The sequence below is a fragment of the Artemia sp. Qi Xiang Cuo genome, chromosome 7 (genome assembly GCF_049724085.1).
Source record: "Artemia sp. Qi Xiang Cuo chromosome 7, ASM4972408v1, whole genome shotgun sequence".
In the NCBI taxonomy this organism is placed as follows: Eukaryota; Metazoa; Arthropoda; class Branchiopoda; order Anostraca; family Artemiidae; genus Artemia; species Artemia sp. Qi Xiang Cuo.
In genome coordinates, this window is record NC_142800.1 from 35,021,280 (window position 1) to 35,033,427 (window position 12,148).

The window sequence follows — 12,148 nt, forward strand, 5'->3', positions numbered from 1 at the left end:
TAAACGATGATCCCATGATATAGAATAGTTTTTTTTTTTACCATGTCTTATGGATTTATCACGATCAGGTATTTTCTTAGGTATCCACTGCGCGAAGAATCTAACCTCGTCTTCAGGACGGTGATAAGCTCCTTCAAATTTAGGACACTTAAACTCTTCTAGATTGAAAAGTGGAATCCTAGGGTCACACTTTTGAATTAAAACTTTATCTGTAGGTACATTACCCTTTACGTAGGGAGCTTCAACCCCGAAAAAGCTGCAAATTTCACTGACTTCTTCCTGAACATTTCTCAGTTCCTGACCAGTATTATTAAGTGGTGTAATCACTCTATCATAGAATCCAAGTCTGTTTATATAACGTAATGTAGTACTCCACAAGCATTTATCATGCTCAAACAGATTATAGTTCATTATCCAATGATAACAGTCAATTTCTTCGGGATTCATAGACAATAATAAAAAAGCACTTTCAAATATAACACCACAAGATGATTTTTTTAATCCGATAAATTCTGTGTCATACAGTCCTATCATCTTGGAGGCTATTAATGTACTTGTTAAGTAGAAAAATACTTAATTAAGCTTTTATACCATTGATCAATGTTGAACGGAGCAATGACTAGTGAGATTAGTCCTAAAAATATCTGAATTCATTTTGGGGAGGTTTTATAGAACCTCCAGTTGGAATTTCTTAAGAAAAAAACACTTACAATAGAAAAAATATTAAATGTGCCATTATTACCTGATTAACACGACAAGAAATCAAGAGTTTATGCGTAGTTTTAACTAGCTAAGGCTATATTTGTTAAAGATGGGCCATTTTCTTAAGAAAACACTTAAAATAGAAAAAATAGCTAAGGCTATATTTTTTAAAGATGGGCCATTTTATTAAGAAAAAACTTACAAAAAAATAAAGAATTTATGTGCAGTTTTAACTAGCTAAGGTTAAATTTAATAAATATGGGCCATTTTCTTTAGAAAAACACTAAGATTAGAAAAAATACTAAATGTTAAATTATTACATAAGTAACAAGAAAAAAAATCAAGAATTTATGCGCAGTTTTAACTAGCTAATGCTATATTTGTTAAAGATGGGCCATTTTCTTAAGAAAACACTTACATTAGAAAAAAAATACTAAATGTTCCTTTATTACCTAAGTAACACGACAAAAAAATCAAGAACTTATGAGCAGTTTTACCTAGATAAGTCTATATTTGTTAAATATGGACCATTTTATTAAAAAAAAACTCAAATTAGAAAAAAAAAATACTAAATGTTCAATTATTATCTAAGTAACAATACAAAAAATCGATTATTCATTCACTGTTTTAACTATCTAATTCTATTTTTTTTAAAGATTGACAATTTTGTTAAGAAAACACTTACATTAGAATAAATACTGAATTTTCCATTATTACCTAAGCAACACGACAAAAAATCAAGAATTTATGTGCAGTTTTAACTAGCTAAGGCTATATTTGTTAAAGATGGGCCATTTTCTTAAGAAAACACTTACATTAGAAAAAATACTAAATGTTCCATTATTACCTAAGTAACACGACAAAATATAAACAAATTATTCTCTGTTTCAACTAGCTAATGCTATATTTGTTAAAGATGGGCCATTTTCTGACGAAAACACTTACATTATAAAAAATACTAAATATACAATTATTACCTAAAGAACAAGACAAAAACTCAATAATTTATGCGCAGTTTTAACTCGATAAGTCTATATTTGTTAAAGACGGGCCATTTTCTTAAGAAAACACTTACATTAGAAAAAAAATACTAACTGTTCCTTTATTACCTAAGTAAAAAGACAAAAAAATCAGGAATTTATTCGCAGTTTTAACTAGCTAAGGCTATATTTGTTAAAGATGGGGCATTTTCTTAAGAAAACACTTACATTAGAAAAAAAAAATACTAAATGTTCCATTATTACCTAAGTAACAAGACAAAAAATCAAGAATCCTTCGGGGTTACCTTAACCGCTTATCAGTTTAATTCTTTTTTTTCTCCACCTTCATACATTTTGAAAATCTGCTTGCACATAGTGTATTTTGATTTAGTTCAAGTCAACCATACGGTTTTTTTTTTCGCTAGCAAGTCGACTCATAGTACAGCACTATAAGTACTCTAAGAAATCCTTCTTCCATCATCCCATCCCTCCACAAATATTTTATTCAGAGATTTCCTGTTAAAAAATTAACCAATCACTAATTACCCCTTTTTTGCAGATGCTAAACAAAAAAAACCTGTCTGCTTTTCAAAATGTTCGTATTTGGAACTCTGTCAGTTAACACTAAGAAGTGAATTGGGTAATCCCCGCGCAATAAAAAAGGCTTTGCATTGATTACATGTCATTTTTTTATCCCTTATCGGTCGCAAATTGAGTTAGCTTAATGCAAATGAGATATCTTTTTTATATCTCTAATAGCGTATGCGATACTGGGGCGAGATCTCAGATACCTTTAAGCTACATGCTATTAACCGGATTCCATAGCTTCAATATTCTCTTTGAAAAGGTGTAGAGCTTCTATAGTCTAGAATAGTGACATAATTTCACTTTATCGACCCTCAAATTCCATTTAGGTAGCCGTATATGGTGTACCCACAGTATTTCCATACACCTATTAGCCCAGAAACCTGTCTGATTGCCCCAAAAACTTGTCTGGTTGGCCCAGAAACTTGTCTGGTTGGCCCAGAAACTTGTCTGGTTGGCCCAGAAACATATCTGGTTGGCCCGGAAACCTGTCTGGTTGGCCCAGAAACTTTTCTGGTAGGTTTTGTATAATTCCATATTCAATTGACAACAATAGCAATAATCGGTCTGGTAATCTGCCATGGAAAGGTGTCAGGGAACGTAAAGGCCGCAAATAATACAGGAAGGAACATAGTCTGCTAGAAGTATAACCTTGATTACTACTAGGGTTCTCTGATATACTGAATCTAATGGTGATTTCATTAAGATCAATTGCCTTTTGGGAGTGTCTCCTTCTTTTTCAACAATCAGGCAAGTTTTCTTAGGCTCATAGCTTCTATGGGTAACATTAAACTTAATGAATTTTATGCGTTTGGAATCAGCACAAAAAGTTAATTCTTATGATTTATTAGTTATTACTGAAATCTTAGTTCTAGAATTTCGGTTACTATTGGCCCAAGTCGCTCCCTACTTATAGTTCGTGGCAACTGTTTGATAGATCTTAATGTCTGACACAACTCAAGTATCAACTTTCCCGCTCCTTTTCTTTGGTTCGCCATCATGGTTGCAGCAATAGCTGCAACCTAGTAAAGTGCGAATCACAGCCCATAGTAATCAAAAGTTGAAAAACATATTTTGGAAAAATAATTGCCTAATGAGAAAAAATTGCCAACAGACACTGATTCAGGAATGGTAACTATTTTTTCGGAATACCATAAAATTAAAAGCTAGTTGTGAAAACAAACTTACGGTGATCTCCAAAAAGAACCAGAAACCCCTCAAAAATGGCGTTAGATCGAAATGAAAAGTTTACCATTGAAATCAGCATGGTCAATAACCTTGTAAAGGAAAATTACAGCCTTCTACCTTGAACAACAAGACAAATCACTTTTTGCACGAGTAGCACTGACTCCAGCGGACTACCATAACATCGTAGAGATGTTAAATGGCTCATTTAAAAGCTATCGCTAATATCTACGTGCTATTTATTTATTTCTGCTATCTTTAAGTCCCAAATGGCACTAAAAAAGGCACTTTTGGTGCCATTTCTCAAGTGGAAAAACTGGGAAGTATTAAAAGGATACTATTGTAATATTTGTATTCAAAACTCTTAACTGGCGGTTTACAGTTATACCCCTACCATATAATCCCCTCCAAGCACTCTCAGTAAGTTTCATAAATCGTCGTTTCACCAGCAGGCTACTGCAACATTAACAGGACTAGCAAGCTACCACACCATGGTAAAGACATGCTTAATGACTCATTTAAAAACTATTAGACCTACTCATATCTACGTCCTTTTTTATAAATTTTACCATCTTTAAGTGCCATACGGCAATAAGAATGGAACTATTAATGCCATTCATGCATTTTGTTACTCTTTTACGAGTTAAACATTTTTGTTTTTTTTTGGGGGGGGGGGGTCAAACTGGGTAACCCCACCCACGGGATACGGCTATGCGAGAAGTTAGATATTCTTTGCAGCATTGTGACAGACAAATTACAATATTTGTCAAACAAATTTCGGTAAATTATATCAAGTACACATGTTAAAAAATTTTAACGTCCTACAATTATCTAAAATCTGTATAAATTTCATATAGGACAATATTTTGTAAATAATTGAACTTTTATATGCAACTTCCATAAAAGACCAATTTACAAGGCACTTTATAGTATTCCACCGATCATGAAACCAACCAATTTTAGTATGCAATTTTTCTCTAAGAAACTCAAGTAACCTGAAACCCCTCAAACATGACGTCCAATCAGATGGTTAAAATTCCAAACAGTCCCTAACAAAGGAATTTTTTTTTTTAATCAGCATCTTTTAGTTTGCAACGAGCAACTATATAATATTAGTCTATGGTTATGTTATTAGTATAACTATATACTTAGGAGTCTCATATATTTTACTATTAACATGTGTCCGAAAGGATGTCCAATAAGTTTGCTGATTTCGTTGGTTTGCATTACTTAAACTGGAGCCAATCATTGCAGAAATGAAACCAAATCAAAAGAAAAAAACAACGATCCTAAAATGCTTTATATTTAGACTGTAAAAAGTGGCCTTAATAGGTTTGCTTTTACTGTACCAAAATGCCTATGTTGTTTTGTGTTTTCAGTAAAGAGCTAGATTTTTATAATCCAACAAACATATGGAAATGGCATCAGTTGGTTTATTTCCACTAGTTTTATCAATAAGCTGTGAAGCAATATTTTTGTTCGTCTTAAGTTTCAACTTCGCTCTTAAATTCCCTCAGAAAAACATTGTTTTTTAAATTAATGATTTACAAGATTGACTAAAAGAATAAAGAACGTGAGGTCCGAAAAGTGATTGTTTACCCTGTATCTGCTTGTGTGTGTGTAAAGCTCACTTTATGCATAGTATATTTGCTGTCTGACATGAGATGATGTTTCAACGTACAAATTAAATGCGTAAAAAGATGTATTATAAGAACTTTGTGCTCATTTGAATTTCAGAGCTCATTAAGAGTAAGTGCTTATATTTCTTTTTAATTCAAGTTTAAGACTTTTCTAACATAGTTATATTTTCTAAATGCTTTTTAAGACGAATAGCAAACTGTTGACGGTTCCACAAATACCTCCGGTTGTATTAATGTCACGTTGTGGAGATATCCTTTTAGAAACAACTCGAGCTTAAGAACATTCTAAAAATTGCTCTTTTCCTTCGAGTTTTCATTTCTAAGAAATTCGTTTGATCTTTCTGTGCTACTATTCGTTCCATGATTACATTTAATCCCCTTGGGATTAAAAGACAATTTTTTTTTCATTCACTTTAATGGAAAGCTTTAATGTTGTATGTAGAACATGCTATGCACTCTCGTGAATTAAATATACAAATTACTAGTTTCTCGCTTTTTTTGCCACTTTTGATTGGAGAAAAGGCAACCAATGAACAAGTTTGTGGCTCTTGAATCTTTAATAAATTTTCTTTTTTTCAATGTTTGGAGAATTCATTGTATTATTTTGAGGTATTTCTAACAGAGGAGTACCGGTAATGTGTAGATCAAACGAAAAAGTGTTTACTAAAGACGTGGGTACTCCTATGCTAAACCTACTCTTTTCTATACTGCAATGGAAACCAGTCACCAAAAACCAGATTTTGACGGCTTAATTCAAGACACCGCTATAGGGTAATGCAATCTATAGACTGGTTTTCATTGCGTCTGTGATATTTAAACTGTAGTTTTTTGGGGTTTAGGGGGTGAGGGGAAAGGTACCTATGTTAAGTTACGTTACGTAATATTACACGCTATGCTTTACACACACACCCCCAATATATTTGCACCAATGTGCAATTATATAGCCCAAATTTGTTTCTAAACTATTATATATTCATCCTATTTTATTTTATTTCATTAGTATTAACCAAACTAGCAGTATATAAAAGAGTAGGTTTAACATAGGAGTACCAACACGTGTTTAGTAAACACAAAACAGGTGTTTAGTGTTTACTAAAAAGTATTTACTAAACCAAGATTTATGTAAAACTCAGTGTCAACACTTTTTTCATTTTTCTGAAAAAATAAGACTAGCACCTGATTTTTTTCTTCTTTCGATATTTAGAGACATAAAACATAATTAAGAATTTTTCGTGTATTTTTTTTAGTCAATAAGAGCCAATCCTAGTTAAACATAAATCTTGTTGTGTCTCTGTAGATCATATCAATGTTACTAGGCTCTTCAGATAAATTTTAATGGGAGGGGAAATACGACTATTTTGCATCAGCTTCGTTAAGTCTTCCTAATACTAATACTACTACTAACAACTCACCGCAGCACCAAGCCACCTGAGGCCAACACAGCTCCTCCTTCATCTCAATTCATACAGAGCCTCCCTTTTTACACCCTCCCACGAATAGCACCAATAGAATCAGGAAACGAAAATATGTTTGAGATTTGAAGGTTTACTGGTACTTTAAGTTGCCTTTGTTGTTCTTACAACACAATTTATAAAATCTCAGACTTATTATAACCTAATTTGAAAAATTCCTCGCTTTTATTTTTGTACAAACTGGTGAGCTTGCTGAGCTTCTGCGATTTGGTCGGGGTGGTTCCGTAGGTCCTTTTTTGGCGTGGATTTTCAGATGGAATAGATTTTTTGTTTTGTTTTTCAGGGTAAGCTTCTGTACTTAATTTCTGAATTCTCTGGAAACACTACTCCGTGGTTTCAATGCTTAGATGTCATGAGTCCTTTACAGTTATAGCCTTTTCGCTGACAATTTCTGTCAGAAGTGCTTCTCAGAAGACAATTTACTTGACATTTGATCAAAGGGCTGAAGAAGATTAACCATCGCTTCTACACCATGCCACTCTTTTTCTATCGGTAGCATTTCACGATTTGCAAACACGCAATGAGTGCCATCTACAGACCCTCGTTGATCTACTAAGCTTTGAGACATGTATAACATAGAATTCAAGCTAGTAGCTAAAACGGACTTTAGTTTTTTGACAATTGTCTGGCCAGACTGCTGCTAGCTTTTTGGAGCTTTTCGGTCATGAGAGTATTTCAGGAGTATTTCTCTAGTATTTCAAGTTAATGATTTGTGCTCTATACATAGATGAGCACATATGCTCTGACACTAAATTAGGCTCAGATTATAAGCCTATATTTCTCAGATGGCTTAGATTTCTGCAGGGGTGGGGATCAACCCTAGCTGCCCGAAACCCTATCTGCTTTTCAAAATTTCGGACCATAGCCTTGTTTTACTTGGGAGAATGATCTCCTTAAGCGCCTTGCTCAATAGGGGCCTTGGCTTCTAGACTACCTGTATTTTACATGTGTGTTCTATTTTTCAATTCTGTCACAACATCTTGTATAACGGAGAAATATCGGAAGTAGTATGGCTATCCTTAATTTTTCTTATTGAAAGTAACCTTTCTTTCAGTTAAGACCATGATCAGTGGACAGCGACTGCGATGAATCCTTCGTGGCTTTTTGCGTGCAGGTGTCACTTGTGTGTCCAATATATTCAACTTTTCAGGGTCTGACAACAGCATATTTCTTACAGTTACATAGAAATTGGAAAGAATTTTATCAATTATTTGTTTAGCTTATTACTATGCATTGTGAATTTAATTTACGCATTACATGGAAGAAGCCGCTTTTAAATACGACTGAAATTAACTGTATGCATGAAGAGATCCATCTTAACACAGCATTATCTATCTTATTCACTCAAAAATGGTTTCCACTATTAGGCACGAAAGAACACTTGTTCAATTTAGCTGTCTTTTCTTTGGCTTATATTTGTCCTGAAAACTCCCTTCTTTAATTCCTGCTATTTTTTAAGGTCGTTGATAACTATCTTTTTTCTACGGTTAAACTGTGACTGTTCTGAAGCAGGACGCAGCAAGTAGGTTACACATTTCAAAAATGGCGCTTAATTTCTTCAAAACTGGAACATTAGGCTTTATATTGATTAATATGAAAAAAAAAGTTGAAATTCTTCGTTTAGTTTTGGAAAAAAAAACAAGAATAAGTAATAATAATGAAAATTATAATAATAAAACGGTAAATAAGAAAGATAAAGAAAAACAAAGGCGAATAACTTTCAGTTTCCAACATAGTTTGTATTGAAAGATTTTAAGGCGTGCTAATCAAAAATTAAATGATAATATTGGAATAGAAGTAGTTCAAAAACAAAATACATTAAAGATACATTTCATAGACAGTGCTTAATCTCTATAAAGGTTGGTATAAATAGAGGTCATGAGAAATAGTTAGGCTACCAACTTTATATTTGGACTACAATCAATGATGAGCTATGTTCAATTTTTTTTTAATATTTTACAATAGAACCGAATACTTCAGATTTGGAAACGGCACGCTAACCATCAGAGATATTAAACCTTATCCTGAATAAAAATTTTAGAATAATAGAGAATGAAACAAGGTAGGGATAAGGATGAAAAATGAACGATGCAACTTGTTGTGTTTCCTTACCGATAACGCTTATTTATATCTTTAAAATAAAAAAAAAGTTTTTTCAACTGAAAGCAAGGAGCAAAATTAAAACTTAAAAGGAACAGAAATTATTACGTATATGAGGGCGGTTTCTCTTTCTCAACATCTTGCTCTTTACGCTAAAGTTTGTAATACTTTTAGAAAAATCTTCATATTGTTCTAATAAAACGAATAAAGTGTTCCAGGAGTTGTTCTTAAAGAATTGGGACAGAACTCAAACTTTAGCGTAAATAGTAAAGATGCAACAAGTTGCATAGTTCATTGGTAGTGCTTGTCCCTACCTTGTTTCACTCTCTATTATTCTTAAATTTAGCTTTACGTTTTAGTTTTAAGTTTTATTGTTGCTCCTTACTTTCAGTTGAAAAAAACTTTATTTAGTTTCCATTTTAACTTTATTTTAGTTTTTTATTTAATTTCTGATCGTTTTTAAATAATGCCGAGAAATCTGGCTACACCTCCACGGAAAAAATCCCTCCTTCCCACGAAATTATTCTCTAGACAATACAATCCTGGTGAAAATTTACCTCGGACATTTACCCTTAACATCTCCACGCGTAAAATTGAGTCGGTAAAGACAAAGGAAGACATGAGACGAATTTCGTATAGGAATTCTGGAAAATTCCCCAATTGTAAAATTTCCCCCAAAAAATTCACTCCCAGGATACTTCCCTCCTTATGGAAAATCAACCTCGTGGAAATTCCCATCAGCGGAAAAATTTGCCCCTCCCCCACCTGAAAAATGTATGCATGCTTCACAATAACAAATACTATACGTAAACAATGGGCAAATTTTGTAATTCAAAAATATTACCCCAGGGAAGGTAGGGGATGGGGGGTCATAATGTCTCCAAAGGCGTATTTATTCGGCCATTTAACTATGTCAAACAAAATATCTATCTTAAAATTTTGATCGAACAATTTTGAGAGAAATGGGGCGTAAGAGGGGGCCTAGTTGCCCTCCAATTTTTTTTGGTCATTTAAATGAGCACTAGAGCTTTTAATTTTCGTTCGGAAGAGCCCTATTTTGAGGTTCTATTACCACTGGGTCGATACAATCACCACTGGGAAAAAAAAGCAAAAAAAATAAATTAATAAATAAACACGCATCCGTGATCTTTCTTCTTTCAAAAAATACAAAATTCCACATTTTGGCAGATAGGAGCTTGAAACCTCTAGAGCAGGGTTCTCTAATACTCCGAATCTGATAGTGTGATTTTTATTAATATTCTATGACTTTTTGGGGGCTTTCCCCCTTTTTTCGAAAGTAAGGTAAGTTTTCTCAGGCTCGTAATCTTTAAGGGTAAGATTAAACTTAATGAAACTTAAATATTTAAAATCACCATAAATATCCTATCCTTTTGATATATCTATTGGTATGAAAATTCCGTTTTTTAGAGTTTCGGTGAGTATTGAGCCGGGTCGCTCCTTACTTACAATTCGTTACCATGAACTGTTTGATTAAAAAAATTGTTTTGTGCGAGTCAGTTTGTGAACCATAAATTTATGCCTTGTATAACGGTTACATTAATGAATTAAACGTAAGTTAGTAAATTGTATTCGCGCAAGTAAGTAGGTTCCCTCTCCCCGACGAATATAGTGTTAGTAGTATACCCTCAATTACTTCTACGACACAGGTAGCAGATTAACATGGAGATTTCAAGCCCAGTCTTCTGAATTCACGGCATCCCTGGATGATTTAGTATGATTAATTGGAAAATGGTCGGGATAATAGAAAATTAGTAATAATAGGGGAACTCCAAATGGACCTTCTAATCCCTTGCACCTGTTTCTACTGGTCAACTCGCAAGATTCCCGTCCTCTGACGTCACGGCACAGATAGAAAAATTATCATTGGATTCCAACCACCACCCTCTGACATCACGGCATCCAGAGGGAAATTATCATTGAATTTCAAGCGCAAGCCCTCTTACGTCATGGCATCCCTGTTTCTAGTGGCCACCTGGCAAGATTTCCACCCCTGGCAAGTGTCCCATGGGAGGCCCTGGCAAGATTCCAATATGAGCCCCTGGCAAGACTCCGGGCACGCCCTGGCAAGATTCCGAGAGCACCCTTCGAAAGATTTCCACCCCTGGTAGGCTTCCCGGAATTCCAGGTGTATGCATCTGATTAATTGGAGTGTGGTCAGGATAATACACAAGTAGTAATAATAGGAACTTAATATGGGATTGTAAAGGGTCAGATAATTAGAGCTACCAACTCCTCAAACCGTCACACCTGTGCAATGCGATCATCTGTTCTATTAAAGAGAGCAGAGTTGGCAAGACTCCCATGACACACCCCTCTGGACTCCAATGACACCACACGACTTACCCCGTTTCAAACAGTCACGTGTAATATACTTGGCGCAATTTTATGTAGCCATGTGACAGGAACCCATTGGGAAATCCCCACTTATAACGTAACGACAGGAAACACATTATGTACTGATTGCACAAACATCACTGTCATGTAATACTTTTTGGCGTTTTATCGCACGAAACGTTCAAACCGTTTTTCTTTCTTAAACTTAATGCCGGCACACACTTTACATAAGGCCAGCACACAACTTAGGCAATGTCGGTTCACATCACTGTCAGATAATACCTTTTTTGATATTTCATTTTTCACCAGAAACGCTCAACACATGTTTTCTTCCTTTTCACTTAATGGCATTTCATTTTTCGCCCGAAACGTTCAACAACTTTGTTTCTTTCTTTAATTGTTTCTTTAAATTTTCTTTTGTTCTTTACCCCGCCAGGACTCGATAGGTCATTTCCATCCAACAGATTTGTGCCCTAATCGAGAGGACTAACAATCCATTCCTAATATTTTGTCCTACTTATTTTATTCTAAAATTAACCTATTGCGTGACACCTGAGATTCTCCTTTTTTTGGCATACGCTAGAACGTACGTGTTACTGCCAAAATTTGGTGAGCTCTCGGAGACAATCACTCTCAAGGTATTTTTAGTAATAAAAGACTAAGGGGTGCTTAAATTGTGTAAACTCTCTACTAGTCCTAAACAATAAGTCTTAAAAACGCAGACTTTGTAAGTAAAACTTTGATTATTTCAAACAAATTTACAAGCAATATTAAAAACATAAAAGAAAGCCGTTAAAAACACGACTAACAAAAGATAAAAGTTGAAAAAAGGCTTGTCGTTTATATATGCAAAAGATTCATGTATTATAGAAAGGTGATGGGGTCCAAGCAACTAGTTCCAGAGGAGGGGGCTTGATATTAGATACAAATTTTAATGCATTGTCGAGGTATCTCTGAGAGCCCTGAACGAAAATACAACGTTTTGAGACAGGACTTTGCTCTTGAATTTTATGAATTTGTCAGGGTTTAATGGTTTTGGTAATGATTGTTTAGAGATCGACCATAATTTCTACACTTTGATCATGATTTATATGGTATGGTCATGATTTCTATGGTACGGTTTGGAGCT